Below are 16,497 nucleotides of genomic sequence, written 5' to 3'. Positions count from 1 at the left end.
CCCTTTGGGGGGGTTAAATTCTCTTTGTCCAATTAACAAAAGGTGATATGCACTTTTCATCAAACTAAGGAAAGTCTTTTAAAATGTGTGCGCATTGTTAAGTTTAAATCTAAACTGAAACAAATTGTTGTTTGTTCGTCCGTCTACCGTTTTGTTTATTCCTCTGAACGCCAACTACTTGTAATTGCGAATCTCTAAAAAAACTTCTGATTCTATGATTTTCTAGCACCTTCTAAGTACTACAATAGATACGACTCTTACTTTCAAGTTTTGTCAGCACGTCCGCCGTTACGAGTATTTAAGCTCTTGGAGCCCTCGAGGTATTTCCCAATAAATTTGTAGTTAAAGAATTTTAAATTCGATTTGGAATGTTAAGAAAGTTGATACGAATTTTTATCGCCCGGCTAAGGCATCGATTGCGGCACTTAAAAAATAGTTCTGAACAGTGGTGGGGCTTGGGTAATAAAATTTCTCAGTTTTCTTCTCGCTCGCTCTCCATCTGTCTATTCTGAAATATATAATAAAAATGCCCATAAAAGTGTCAGCGCGTGAAGGTCTTTAAGCAGCTTTGGCTTTAAGAAATGTTCAAACTGAAGATTTGTATCTGTAGCTGTGTGTTTGTGTGTGTGTATCTGTCGTTGTATGTGTGCCTGTAGGGGGGAGAGGGTCGAGAAAGGGTTTTGGACGAGGATCGCAAACTCCGGCAGTCAGTGGCAAATGTTTTTCTTTTCTTCTTGTCTTGTCTGTTAATTGAGCGACGAACAGAATACAATTTGTTAGCAAAGGAAAGAAAAGTGGTGAAGGCGTTGCCAATAGCTGCCAAAAGCAACAACAAGAAGTGAAAGCTCTTTCAGGAAAATGTAAACCAAACGAGGCGAAGCCAGAAGGCCAAGCGTATGTGTGTGTGTGTGTGTGTGTGTGTTTGTGTGTCGCTATGTATGTATTGTAAGGCAATAAAATAAAATAGAATTTTAAACCACAAGCAAACGTGCGTTATTCATTTTTGAATTTATAACACAATTGGGAAAATGTCGTGCCAAGCACGCGGCTAGCCAAGAAACAAGTCGAAATAGAAGAAGGACGAGGACGACGCAGGATATGTGGCAAAGGATGTGGCAAAGTAGAAGTTGCCAAACTTCAAGTTTTCTACAGAAAACGAAAAGAAATTGTGGCAAAAAGGAGTGAAAATGCGAGGCAAAATGAATGCGTGCGCGACACATAAAAAATAGAAATAAATAAGAAACGCACACACACACACACACACACACCCAGAGAGAGCAGACACACAGAAGGTGGTCCAACGGTAGGTGGGCTTCAGTGGGTCGTTGCCTGGGTGGTTGGGTAGTTGGGTGGCTGGGTGGCTGGGCGGTTCACTCCTTTTTTCTGCCTTGCCTTCGATTGCTTGTCTACTGCTTGCCTTGGTTTTGTCTGCTGCCAGCAAGCTGAGCAGTCAAAAGAAATTGTCGTGGCAAGTGTGACACGATACCAAAGTATTCGTGGCAGGCTCTAGATTTCTGCCACAGCTACTGCTGCTATTATTGCTATTGTTGTTGTTGTTGCTGCTGCCACTGCTGCCACTGTTGCCATTGCAATCGACGTGAGTTCGCGGTAAATTGACAAAATGTACAAAAGTAAAGCAAAGGCGCAAAACAAGTAACCTGCGGTTGTTACCTGCGCGCTACATGATGAAGAAATGAATTTAAACATACACACACACACACACACACACATACGCCTTTTGCAAATGTCAGCAACAGCAAGTCTTTAAGCCGCTCTTTCAACCATTTGTGGCAAAGGCATGCTATTGTTGAGTGGTGGGGTTGTGTCTGTTGACAATTTGGATTAAACATAAGTATATACATATACTATATATGCATATATATTTAAGGCCATTGTATTCAGAAAATATCATTGAATAAATATTGCAATTATGTTCCATTAGGGCCTTCGGGGTCACCAAATTGTTGCAGCACCTCTTGTCCGTTGCGCGAAGTCTTCAAGTTACGCTTTAAACAACTTTGAGATAAAGGCCTCCTATGTATTTTGACAAATCAGTACACATATTCGTATATAAACTTATACATATTCATTTTAATAAACTAAAATTTGTGTGTCTAGGCGACACGAAATAGAAGTGAAACTTAATGGTTGTATTGGTATGATTTAATTTGAGTTAATTTTGTTTAGATTGGTGAGAGGAGCGTTTATAATTATTCAGTAATGATTGTTGGCTTATGTTAATTTGACTAGAAAATGGTTATCGCTATCGGCTATCGAGGGAGAAAGATGCTGGAAAATGGCTAAACCGCCATGAATAGCAAGTAAGCCCGCTAGAAAACATTTATAAGTAGCTGGAGAAAAGGTAGATAGCCGCTTAAAATATGTACAAAACCCGGTTAAAAATGGTTAGAAAACCCGCTAAAAAAAAGGTAGACCTCTGCTATAAATAGCTATTACACCAGCTAAAAAGTAGATAAAAAATTGGCCGTCACCAATGGGTGCTGATCGAGCTTTCAAGAGCCTCAGATAACGCAGTTCTACTTGTATTTCGCACTAAAAATATTTGTAGAAAGCCCGAAAACCACAAGAATTGTCCACCCTCTAAAACCAAGACTTTTGTTTACATTCTTAATTTCAATTGCACCAGCTTGTCTACTTGCTGTTCATTTATGTGCGTCTGTTAGCATGCTATTGGTTTCGTCACTAAAAAGGTTGCCGATTAAAACCTTCCCATAAGAAGTTTCACTTTTAAAAAATTGGCTGCCTCTACGGGTTGAACTATTACTACATTTTCCGCATCCGTTGTTTTCTACGAACTTGTGAGTAGGCCGTCCTTTCTGTAGAATTTTCCATTCAGAGGGTCCAAATAATGCTTAAATCACAAATGAAATTGTTCGCCGCGACTCTACGATTCATTGAATGGCTGGCAGTTATAGCGAAACAATCGATTAACAGATCCCATATTATTTGCAATTCATTATCAATATCCTGCATGTAAGCCTCGTGCGACTTTCTGACTTTGTCTCAATGTGAAATTTTAGCGCCGTCTCACAGTTGCGTTCCGTTGTTCCGCTGAAGTCTTATGGTCGCAGCAAGGGGTTGATGGCAGGCCGAAGACCCGCAGCCTTGTGACTCACATTCGGGCTGTCGCCTGCTTCTAAGCAGATAACTGTTCGCCACCCTAACCGCAGCCACATCCACACCCAGGCCCATGACCATGCCCTAAGCAAGCACCCAGTCAACCATCCACCCACACCTTGCGCCAAAAATTAAACATAAAATTTTGTGCACACATTGAATTTTCATATGCATTCGGCTTCTGCTTCTGCCCCGTCTGCTTCCTCTTCTTTTTCTTACTCTATATAGCTGCTATAGCTTTCTTTCCAGCACAATCAACGCGAGCTTCGATGAGGTTCGTAACGTGAACGTTCACGCTGACGACCTTGTAGCTCAGAAATTATTGGCTGCACACACGTGGCTGTCTCTCTCGCTGTATGTCTGTGTGTGTGTGTGTGTGTGTGTGTGCGTGTGTGTGTGTGTGTGTGTGTGCGTGTGTGTGTGTGTGTGTGTGTGCGTGTATGTGTGTGTGCAAATATGTGTAAAATTTATTTGCCGCACACCCGCATAGCCGCAACAACCCTTTGACAACAACAGCAACAACTACAGCTCAAGGGTTGCTGCCGAACTTCGATTACAATCCACCCCCCTCCCCCAACTTCCCCCAAACCTTGTGCCGTGCCTTTTGCACAATTTTGTTGTTTAAAATCACTTGATTGCACAAATGCTCATTGAGCTAATTTTATTTTGTTGCCAGTGCTATTTTTGTTGTTGTTGTTCTTCTTCATCGTGTTGGTGTTGCCCCGAAAAAAAAAATGGGAAAAGAACGGCAACTTGAGCTTACGTTTACATTTGATGGGATTCCATGCTGTCCGTGTGTCCATATGCAAAAACTTTTGCGAAGCCCTACCCTATCCCCCACCCCAGCTCCTCCTCCTCCTCCTCCTTGCATTATTCACCTTTCAACCCTCCATCCCCATCGCACCCCCTCCGCGCCCCCTTGCTGCTCAATCAACCAACAAAGCATCCATCGCATATATCGTATCCATCGTATCGCTCCACCTTTCGAGCAACTTATTAGCCTTCGAATGCTCACTAATGTGGAAAAACGTGCAATGTAGCAAAAAGTCAAGCCAGTCAGCCAGTCAGCCAGTCAGTCAGTCAGCCACTCAGTCATTCACTTTGCTGAGACAAAGGCTGGCACAAACAACAGCTACAACAACAAGATCAAATTACCAGACACGGACATGGTCTTTGATGCACTTGAGCCAACAAACGACTCGGAGGAGAACCCATCTGCCATTTCTCTTTTGGAGTTCTCTCCGCCAGTCCAACTAATTATACGAAATAACTTTAATCGGACCTCAGGCGGGGGCTCGGATGGGCCAGTGGGTTGGGTTGGTCAACTTAATTACACCAAACTACACACAGCTATTCAGTCATCCATCCACTCGAGAATTTCTGTCTCGAAGTTTTCGTCCTCCCAGCTAGAGTTGCACTTCCTTTAGCAACTGAAGCAGCTTGTGTGAGAAGCGCAGAGAAAGGCGCAAAGAATTTTGGACTATTTCAATGAAATACTAACTAGGTCTTTAACCACAAACATATCTTTCTCCATTTAATAGCTGCTGGGTCCACAATAGTTGCCAAAGAAACTTAGCTGAGAGGGCACAGAAAATGTGTTTATTATTTCAACCAACTAGACTAGACTTTCGTGTTTCTTGTTTCATCTTTTCAAGAAAATGTTACGCCTTTCAATGACTGAAGAAACTTGGTCGAAAAATATTGTCGAACATTTCAGTCAAATGTTAACCAAGTCTGCAAAATATTGTCGAACATCTCAGTCAAATGTTGAACAAGTCTGCGAGTGGTCGGGAGTCTGTTTCCATCAAACATACTACTTCATCTACTCATTCAATAGGCTTTAAGACCACAATAGTATGCAAGTAATACAAGTAGATTGGCGCAGAAACTTTGCCGAGGAGGCTGAGTGCTGTGCGCGGAAAGAAAGGCGCATAAAATTTTAGTTCATTAGAATTTTGGTAAACTTCGAATGCCCATAAGCCTCTTTTCATGAAATCGCTAACTTTTAAGAACATAATAACAGTTGTTGGCACTTAAAAGAAAACATCATTCATGTGCTACCTAGAAGCAACATCAACATCAACATCATTACCATCATCAGCGTCATCATCATCATCATCTCAATCTATTCAATACGAGTTTCGTTTACAATTTGGCAGCTGACAACAAAAGGAGCCGATGCTGACTTTCAATGACACTTAGAGGTTCTTCTCCGCCTCCCCTCCCTTCGCCTGCCCGCCCCGACAGACATGACTCTCAATATCTCGTCGTTGAATTTATTCGAATTGTGGAACGCACACACAGTCCGAGTATTTAAACATAACATAAAGAAGAAGAACACTCATACATCATATATCAAACATGAACAGTTGTGGCATTTTGGCAATCAAATTATTTTTGACCATAAATCGAATTTCATTGCCTGAAACACATGACTTTATGTGTCCACACACTAGCAACACACACACACACAGATACACACGCACACCCGCACACACACTCATGTGTTAATCCAATTAACTTAACTTGCATCAAACACATTCCGTTCTACCTGCGATAAAACATCAAAATATCCAACGGAGCCAAAACCGAAAACAGAACGGAGCCGAACCGAACCAAACCGAACCGAACAGAGCGGAAAGGAGCGGAACGGGGCGGAAGGGGCGGCGCGGAGCGGAGTGGCAAAATAGGAAATAAAAGAAAACAAACTGTTTCAAAAGAAACTCGAACTGAACTCGAACTTTTATAGTTCTGGCTACAAATTTCATACGAAACTTGGCTCAAAACTTTTCGGCCAGCAACAGCAACGACAACGGCAACGCATTTCATTGGAATAACTCAAACCAAAACAACAACAGCAGCAGAAAATAAAAAAAAAAATCAGACAAGCTAGCAAAAAAAAAAAAAAAAAATTGAGAGCTAGCGAGAAGCTAAAAACTTCAGCTTTTGCTCGTAGGCAGATTAGCACGAAGGCGCTTCCAAAATGTTTTCATTGATTTTTACGAGCGGCAGCAACAACAGCGAATAAAATAAATTCATTGTGATTTTTATGAGAGTAGCGCCTAAGGCTGCAAGCCCCTATGTTTCAAAACCAACTGGCGCCCAATGTGGGGCGCCACGGCCGCTGCCGCTGCCACTGCCACTGTCGACCAAAAATGTTGCGCGCGTTCAACAATTTTGGTTTCCTTCCTTTTTTTCCCGTCATATTGCTGGCACTATCATTTGTGCGGTTAGTGCGCATCCCCCTCCCCCTCCCCCTCCGCTCATTCAATTTTATGTGGCGCCCCACAGTGGGCCCCAAAAGCGTTTATGATGCAACTTCACGTGTGCGTGTCCTGTGACGTGTCGTAAACGCATCATAAACAGCAGGCAAACAGCACACAGATGTGTATTTGTATCTGTTTCCGTGCATGTGTGTGTTTGTGTGTCTGTGCATTATCATCAAAAATTTTCATATTTTTTCCTCTTCTCTCTCACTCCCCCACTCTCTTACTCTCCCACTTCCTCGCGCTGCCTGCCTGCTTGTGGCAAAGGTTTGATTAGCCATAAAAATGCGCATTTTGGTGTCAGAGCTGACGAGGTACTTGCTACTTGCTCTATGATTGCTGCCACGAGTTTTATGTGTCCACGTTTGACGGTCTCTGCCTACACAAATACTACACAGATATATAGTACTATATGTATGTATATATGCGCAGTGCAATCTCGATACATCGCTCGCCCATTTAGGTTCCTTTGTAGACTCTGTTAGCCAGAGTTGAAAAATATGAGCAACATGCCGTTTTGAATTCAATTATATAGTTTTCGAAATGTGCGGAAAATGTAAGCCCCAGTCGGTGCCAAATATAGTTGTTTATGATCTTTCGTTCATATACAGTACAAATAGTCTCTTTTCTGAGGCATTTATTTTGATTTATTGGCTTAAAAAATATTCGCCTTTTTGTGGCTGAAATGATTGCAATAACTTGAAAGATTTTTTTTTTATAACCCAAAACTTCTAGGCGAAATATAAGACTAAGCACCCTTTTCTTTGCTAAAGCCATTCTACTAATATTGGCAGCTATTTGATAAAATGCACCAATGTTGATAATAAGAAGTTCAAACTCATAAAAACCTTTGATACAGATATTTTGATAAACAAACAAGTTTCTGGTATGAAGCTTGATTTCTTCACCACTCGTTACTATGGCAGATATATAAAATAGTGAGGATATATATGGTTTATAATAAACTGGATTTGCTTATATATAGGACAAGTCTCTATGGCAAGTTTGGTATTTCAAGCTGCTATGGCTCAAAAGTTCCTGATGTTCATACAGACAAACGGACGAACAGACAAACGGACATGCCCTAACAGATTCGTCTTTCTAGAACATCCTTGCAGCTTTCTGGTATTAAATGAAAATTAATAATTATTCATATAAAATATTAATTTATAAAAGTAAGCTCTCTAAATTATAATATTAGTCAATGGTTCTTTTTCGCTGTACTATATTTACAGTATTTTAGACACTAATTGTCTGGATTAGCGAGGGTATACTGTATGCATTTGTATAAAGCAACACCTAGTCCCTACCCTTGCAGCGCCTCCATGACATGCCATGTCGCCTGGTTTTTACGAGCTTTCGTATTTGAAAGTCATAAAATGCATTTTAACGGCCATGTTGTGCGCCATGTTTTGTTTTGTTTTAGGCATTAAGTTATTATTGTTATGATATGCACACACAGACACAAACATATGTACACATACGTGTACATTAAGCACTTTCCAAACAAACAAACAAACAAACAAACAATAATGACAGCCCCTGCACAAATTTCCAATAGATTTGGATTACAACTTTAACGCTCTTAACGATCACGCCCTTGGCCGGCAAACATGAAAAATAAAGAAAGCTTCAAATAAGGATGAAAAAGCTTGCCACAAATTGCTGCACATTGTCTGCTGGTGCTGCTGTTGTTGTTCTTGTTGCTGCAACTTCTTCATTGGCACGCCAACTTTTTGGTTCAAATGAAATTTGCCAAACGCCGCCAAGTTTTTCAAGTTCAGACCGAACTGAGACTCAGACTCAGACTCAGACTCGCTTGGGGAGCCCAGCAGCTCCGCCAATAAAATGTAATTAATTTGCCAAAGTTGTGTAAAAGGAAAGCCAATCTATACATACTATACTTACTTTATACTTATACATATATAGTCTACTCCTACTTGTATATTTGTAAGTATGTATGCGTAGCAGAGGGCTGGGAAACGCGCGTGGCGGTTGCTGAGGGGTTGCTACGCAGATGAACCGCATAAAAGGGCCGCATAACCGGCAAAGTGGAAATTGCGAGGCATAAACTTATTAAGGCTTCCAACCAGGGCTGCAAAAAGCCATGCAAATTATTTGTATCTTTTTAAATTATTCATATAATTTGCATAACTTTTTTGAGTCGCATATTGCGGTCCAGTACCAATATTCGATGTTTTGAAATTAATGGGAAAAGACATGTTTTTCACAATTTCGAAAAATTTGCCTATGTTTTCAGTTTTGTTTCATTTCTTCCAAAAAGCCCTGCCTTAATTAACTTTTACATGTTTCATAATTCCATTTCAATTAAGTAAAAAATATATAGATTTTTGTCTTTGTTCCTCGAAAAAGTGATAATTTTTCATTTTTTCCATTCGATTCTTTCATCGAAAAAGCTCTGTTCACATTTATATTCACATCTATTTCAATTTATTTAATTTTAAGCAATCAAATGATATATTTTTTTAGTTGCTTAAAAAACCATTTGGTTTTATGAATTGTGTATTTGTTAAGTTATTAATTTTTTTTCCAAATCCCTTAAATGTGTTTCAATATATTTTAAAGCATAACAGTTTCAAAATTTCAATATTTTGGAAACAGTTGAGATTATTGAAACGCATTTCGTTTCGTTCATTCATTTCATAGAACACATAGAAATTCCATAAAAAGAGAGGAGATATATTCATGGTGGAGTAATTGTTTTGAGAAAAAAAATATTTTCCATTTACTGGAAATATCGGAAATGATTGAAATGCGTTTTATTCCCCCTTTGGTGGAATAGAACATGTTTCCCGTTTGTGAAACAAGAACAAGCACTATTGAAAACGTTGGAAATTATTGAAATATTGATCAAATAGAGTTATTGATTTTTAATTAATTATAACTCATAAGTTGACTTAATGAGTGACAGCTTGAAGGACGTTGAAAGTCATTCACTCATCAAGCCAGCCAGCCAGCCAGCTAGCAGGACAGAGACAGAAAGGATGGCAGGAAGCTGAGCTAACCTTTGCGTCAACCTGCGCGTCACTTGAGTCCAAGAGTTTTCGCAATTTCCATCAGCCCTGTTGAGAACTTCAGGTGGTGAAAGCTAGATGGCTAAATGAAGGTGGTGCCGGTGCCGGTGCTGTGGCTGTGGCTATGGCTTCGAGTCGGGTGCTGCATTAAAAAGTTAATAAAAGTGGAGCATGCCACAAGTCGTGCCACAAATTGCGGCAGCAGGAGCAAAAGTAGCAGCTGCTCCAGCTGCCAAAGGATAAAGATGCGCTGCCATATGAATATATATCGCAGCTAAAAGCTTTAGTTTAACTCGCACTATGAACAAAAAACCAACAACAACAGCAAAAACTTGTTGCATGACAGCGCCCGCAAAATTGTCGCAGAAGGTGCAATAAGCGCGTAAATAACTTGCGCTGTGTGGCAATTTCTGAGAGCGAAAGTGGGTTAAGGATGCCAAAGTACGCTTATGCTGTGCGGATGTCCTCTCAAGCGTGTGCATATGCATGTGTGTGTGTGTGAAAGGAGCAGCTGTCCTCCATATTCAATTTGCCAATCGAATATGCAGCGCCAAGTGTCGAAGCTGCCAAGTGGCAAACAATTAAAATGCTCAACAGTTATGCTGCATGTGGTAAGCGGTAATTAAGTGACGCAGATTTATAGTGCCACACTATATGCACCGAGAGAAATATCCCCACACACAGACAGGCAAAATAGAAATTGAAGTGCCACACATTTCCTCTATATTCATTGAACAGCTTTTCATTTAAATTTGTTATACATTTTAAGTGGGAGGCTTAACGAGGCAATTATTTGATCTCGACTGCTTAGCTTGCCTTACACACTAAGGACTTGCAATGCTTAGTTATGCGATTATTTGGTGACCCCGAGCTCACAACGATTATGATTTGACGCATAAAGAGTCTGTGAGGAATACAAGGACCAGGTGTTGAATCAATCCAACAACTACAACTACTTGTATTTGGGCGTTCATTTCGACAGGCGCCTCACATATCCTTGTGTCATAAAGACACTGAATGACAGAGTCAATGAAATGATGTGGCTTCTAACCAGCAGGTATCCGGAATCGCTACAACATCCCAGCTGGAGAAAATCTGAATCCTGCAAGTTAAAACCCTTCGCCTGCTAACTGCTGCCTCCTGGTATATGAAAACGGTAAACATAGAAAAGGACCTAGAGGTGCAGAAAGTTGGTGACGTCCTCAATGAGCAGACTGCTTAATATATGGAGCGTCTACGAACCTAAGCAAGTGTACCAGCAAGGCGCAGAAAAGGAAGTGCTACAGTGAGAAGAAGGATAAAGAGGTCACACCCTGTTGTATTAGATTTTTATAATTTATAAATATAATATCTAAGTAAGCCTAAACTCCTAGTTATGGTATTTTTCTTTAAATTTAACTTAAGTTATTGTAATTAGTAACAGTATAATTCGACAAAAAATAAATCAGCAATCAAGGGCTTGTTTCTTAAATATATTTTATTTCTAAATAGTTAACGTCTTTTCACTCCGTATGGAAATAAACCATAAACCAAATGTTTACACAACAACAATTGCACTCACACTTTGTTCTGTCCGGCTTAAGGCCTGCTTTTCATGTATGGGATTATTTGGGGCTCTTTTTAAGCTCAGGTTTCTCTTCAACTGTATGCACGATTAAGTGTTACATTGACAATTGAAAGCTACTGCCATTGCCAACTGCCAGTGCCACGTCACTAGCGGCTAAGGGCATAAATCGAAAGTTGCACTCAGTCTACGGACCATCTCCACCCCTCGTCCATTAGAGCGAAATGTTGGCACTTTAAATAATGCGGCCAATTGAAAAAGTCGAACAAGTTCCACAACTACAATTGAGGGAGAGGAGGATGGCGCTAATTAAGAGCGCATTATAATGATTTGTCGAGTGTGTTTGGACAATGGACATGCATGCAAAGAGAGAAAGAGCAGAACAAAAAATACGAACATAGAATAGGCTTCAAAGAAAGTTTTCAAAGACATAGAAACAGACAGGTGTGAAGTGCATGGGAAATGGCAAATACAAATACAAATAAACCAAAAGCTGAACGAAAACATCAAATGGAAGATAAAGGAGTGTAAGGCGAGACCAAAAAGCACATACAGCATGCTAGAATAAAAGCTGATTATTGAGTGATTTGGGGTAAGTTGATGCATGAGCGACAGATAAGGCAGCACAGATTGACAGTGCAAATGGGATTGACAAATTGGTAGCTAGAGAGAGAGAGAGAGCTCTATATAATAAATCTGGTTAAATTAAAAAGCAGTTTTCAATCTACTCAACAGACACTTCGTTAGCCAACCTTAGCCACATTGTCTACATTTTACTGTTGCTTGTTGCCGGCGCTTACCTCCTAGCTAGCCAATTATTTGGTGACCCCGACCTGAAAGCTTGCTTTACTTAAGCATTTGGGAATTTTAAGGCTTAGCTGGGCAATTATTTGGACCTGGCTGGCAAATTATTTGGCACACACGACGACACACAATCCTTTATCACTTAGGGCTTTAAAAGCTTAACAGCAATTATTGGATGACTCCGAGCTCACATCGATTATGATTGTCTGTCTTGGCTTGGACCCATCTAAGCCCGATTATAACTAGGCAGCACATATATTTTAAACTAAATATATATGTTTTATTCTTAGTGCGTATAGGGCCTTAAGTTATTGCAATCATTTGGTGACCCCGAGCTCACATCGATTATGATTTGTTGCCTACACTGTCTGTCTTGGCTTGGCCCCATCTAAGCCCGATTATAACTAGGCATCGCACATATTTTAAACATATATTTGTTATTCCAAAAGTCTTAGATCTTCTTAGTGCGACTTTGTTTTCCTATCATTTAAGGATTGGACGCCACTTTAGTGACGTGACATCTAATTGGCGAGTTTTAAATGCAAGCTTTTCCAGCTGCAACTAAAAGTGCATATCTATGTAAGTATGTGGGTGTATGTGTGCTGTAGACAACATGCCATTGCAGCTGTCATGTTACACAAGGCGCCACAAACAAGCTCAATGCGAGCCCTGTTCGCTGTAAATTCGCCAACGGGGCGGCTACTTAACCAAAAAAAAAAAGAAAAAACTACGGACCAAAACTAAGCAGCAACTTGCGCATTTCCGACTGTTTTTCTACCCATATATATGAGTGAGTGTGTGTGTGTGGGTTTGTGTGCAAAAATATTTTCAATTACAAATTGTATTTTTCCGTTTAGATAAGCAAAATTTATGGCAGCGTCGTCTGTGCCCAAGTCGCCATTCCCAGTGCCGTTGCCGTTGCGCGTTCCCAATTCCCGTTACCCCCACATAACCCCTCCTCTCCCCTCCCACCACTACTGCCCCCTGCCTCTAATACCGACTCTCGTCCTGCAGCAACAAACACTTTTGCGCTTGGTCGACGACGCAGTTGTAAACAAGGCGCGCTCAAAGAGGCAGCGCACCAGAGAGGACGTCGACGAACAAGAACCACGACGAATGGCGCAACACACCAAAAAAGTGAAAAAAGAAGAAGCAGAGAAATCTAAAGAAAATAAAGAAAAAAAGAAATGGCGTACAGATTTACAGTATTTTCTTTTACGTGCTTTCGGTGGCGCCGCCAAATGTCACGTACGCAGACAGCAACAGCTAGCCATGGAGCGAGAGACGTGGCAGAAGAGTATCCGGGGGGGCGGGTGGTGAGCAGAAGAGGAAGGCGACAGAGGAACTGGGCAGGGCCATCACAACTCCCTGGGCAATGCACTTTTTTGGTCAGCCACACGCATCTGCAGCTACAGCTCAGTGTACAGTGAATACTCCCAAATGGCAAACACACCAAGTTTCGGAAATATAGGAAATATAGGAAGCGCAGAGCAGGCCCCTATTCGGTAGAGCGACCAAGTAGTAGCAAATGAGACCTAAACATTATCGCATGAAGTGGGTGAGTAAGGACCAGTACTCTCCTATTATATCTGATCTTGGTAGCTCAAACAGTAAGCCCAAAAAGTAGATATTATGATAAACAAAATTATTAAAGATTGCTGACCTGAACGTTGCATATCAACCGATCTGATTTAATGGCCACTAGTGGCATTAAGATCGGGTTTTCTTTAGAATTTTGTCAAGAAAAAGAAACAAATATTTATATTTGCTTTCCTACAAAACAATCACTACCATCATAATTAAGAAGATCTTAATGAAGAACAAAGAAAACGCTTCCATCAAGATATACAAGTATGTAAAGCAATGGAGAAAAGGTACCAAGACAAGAAAATCACTCATACGATAAGTTCTAATCTAAAAATCAACATAAATTGATATTTTTATAAAAATGTGTTTTTTTGTTCATGTTATAAAATCCAGCTGATAAAAAAATGGGACTAGTTTTTTTGTATCAGCTCACAAGACATACTTGGAATCAGATCTAAAATGTCGAAAATCTTGAAAAGAAGGACGCCTCCGCAAATGTTTCAGAAGAGTAATAATGTACAGAACAGAAGTGCAGAAAAGGACGCTGGAAATATCAAAAATTTAACCGATATGAAAAATGCAGAGCAGGCCCCTTAAAATAATTGTATTGTGAGGCTAAGGTCGTTTAAATGAGAAGCAAAGGGAGAGCTTCATTACGAAGTGGAAGTGAGAAGCGAAAGGAAAGAGGGCCGCTGCCTAACACTAAGCCATAACTGAATTAAACTTTCGCTGTTCAACACTGCATCCGAGGCTATGAGCCATGAGTTGATGAGTAGTAGTAGGCCTAAAAGAGTTTGTGTGTTTGGACGAGTTTCTGGCACATCTGATGGTAGCTTTCTAGCTGCGCATCGTCTTGAGAGCTTCTGTTGTAGTTGCTTTGGAAAGAGTTCAGAAAAGTTCCCCTTCAAGAGCGCTCGTGCTAAGAGCTATCTAGTAACTGAGAGTTCAGTTACACAATTCGCAAGCGCGCTCTGTAACAAATACAATAGTACATACTCGTATATATATACAATTATATATATATATATATATAAGTATGTATTTTTGAAATGCTATCGGGGAACTTTATGTTATTTACATTGAGAATTAATGACATTTGCTTGCAGATGATTTTAAACCAATAATGACTGTTGGCAGCCTAGTAATTTATTAAGAAGGAGAAGCCAAAGGAGCAGCAGTAGGGAAGTGCAACGCAAATGGAATAAGACGAAGGCTCCTTCCTTCAAGCCCAAAACCAAACCCACTTCCACACCCACATCCACATCCACATCGTTGGTGACCAAGAGTAGTGGCCAAACAACTTAAACATATTTTGGCCGCTTGACTTGTTCGCTTCGTCCTGTCGCTCCTACAACACCATTATCATCGTCATCATCATCATCACCAGCACGAACATCATTACCATCGTCAGCATTTCTTGCAACTTGTTTACTGACACCGCATGTAAAAAATGAAATAAAATATAAAAAAAGGACGCAGAAAAAAGTTTTGTGCCCGCAGTATGCAAAATGCTCGCATTTCAATTGAATTTGACGACGATGGCGATGGCGCTGGTGATGGCGATGGCGATGGCGACGACGATGAGGATGAGGTTGAGGATGCAGCTGAGAATAGCAATGGGGGCAGGATGGTCGGCGGGGGGCACGGGGAAAGTTGCAAAAAGTTTTGCCTTCGGTTCCTGGAACTGGGACTGGGACACATTAAACTTAATGTTGTTAAAGGTGTTCAACCGGCACCGAAGCACGGCAGCAGCGGCAGCAACCGAGGCAGAGGCAGAGGCCAAATGGGACTGTTAATTTGCTTTCGATGCTTGTTATTGTTGTTGTTGTTGTTGATGTTGCTACTGTTACATATCCTCATACGAACATTTAAGGCCCTATGGTGGGGCTCTACAATATGATATGCGCGTATAAAAGCCTCGAATGAATTACCGATTAACATAAAAATATTAGAAATGTGCATCGTTTGTATGTAATTTAAACAAATATTTACAAAACTACTATAACTAAACTGGCACTTGAACAAGCACAACATCTATATTCCTTAAAAATTGAACTTGTGCTCAATAAATTTCTAATTAGATTTAGATTATTTATAATTTCATTTTGAACCGATTCTTAAAATGTTCGTTTCTATTCATAAAAATATCTTAACTGGTATATGTAAGACCCGGTTTAACGACTGAGTTGATGCAATGACGAGTGATTTAACAAACAAATAGCTTTACTTGTTGCACTAGGAAGTAATTACCAATAAAATAAAATCTTAAAATGAAATAATATACTATCGATAAGTCTCGGCACACAGATTTGTGTTATTTTAAAAAAAAATGCTTCAAAAAGTAATTTCCCAATAAATATACATTTTGTTTTTTATAAAAATAGCATTTCAATTATAACATATGTACATACGTGAACAAATTGTTTGCCTATCTAGCACTATATGTCCAAATATTGTTGACCAAGAAGTAAGTTTTAAAAGCAAACTCCATGACCACACATGCAAATAATTTGTCATATTTTACAAATTGGTTGTGAAAAGTAAATCGCAAAGTATTATGTTGTAGCACAAAATCACGGTTGGGTATAAAATTCAAATTCAATTAATTGCATGCTCTTAGGAATGGCCAGATTAGCATGCAAATAATTTGTCTGCCTGACCTAAGATGGCTCACATTTTTGGTTGTTACATTTTAGATATTAGACAGAGATAAAGAGAGCGCAAAAAATGCAATGCAAGGGCTGCAAAAATAAAACAACAACAGCAATAGCAGCAGCAACAACAACGACAATGCTTAGGCCTTTGCACTAGAAGACTAGAAACAGAACGCGACAAAAGCAATCGAAGAAAATGCAATTGATGGGGGCGTGCGAGTGAAGCAATCAAAAATAAAATTGACACGTTCCCCATAGATGACACACACACACGCACGCATCAACAGTGAGGAGAGAGCTCAGAGAAACAGCGCAAGTCGTCGCGGCAGCGATAGGCGAGCGCTGCAATCTGACACGGACACGCAATGCGAACAACAGCAACAACAACAACAAACAAGTCTCGGTCGCTGTTGCTGTTGCTGTCGCTGTCTCTGTCGCCACAAACAAGC

The 16,497-nt window shown here is 40.3% G+C and overlaps 1 protein-coding gene across 1 annotated transcript in view; it reads right to left on the bottom strand.

Annotated features, from left to right (window-relative positions):
* The window catches only part of LOC115633411 (cell wall protein IFF7), a 159,818-nt gene that overhangs the window by 39,894 nt on the left and 103,427 nt on the right, over positions 1 to 16,497 (bottom strand). The gene's annotated exons all lie outside the window — the stretch shown is intronic.

This window comes from Scaptodrosophila lebanonensis, unplaced genomic scaffold (genome assembly GCF_003285725.1).
Source record: "Scaptodrosophila lebanonensis strain 11010-0011.00,11010-0021.00 unplaced genomic scaffold, SlebRS2 tig00001418-arrow-arrow-pilon, whole genome shotgun sequence".
Taxonomy (NCBI): domain Eukaryota; kingdom Metazoa; phylum Arthropoda; class Insecta; order Diptera; family Drosophilidae; genus Scaptodrosophila; species Scaptodrosophila lebanonensis.
The sequence above is the reverse complement of the archived record's forward strand: the minus strand, read 5'-3'. Positions and strand labels throughout refer to the sequence as shown.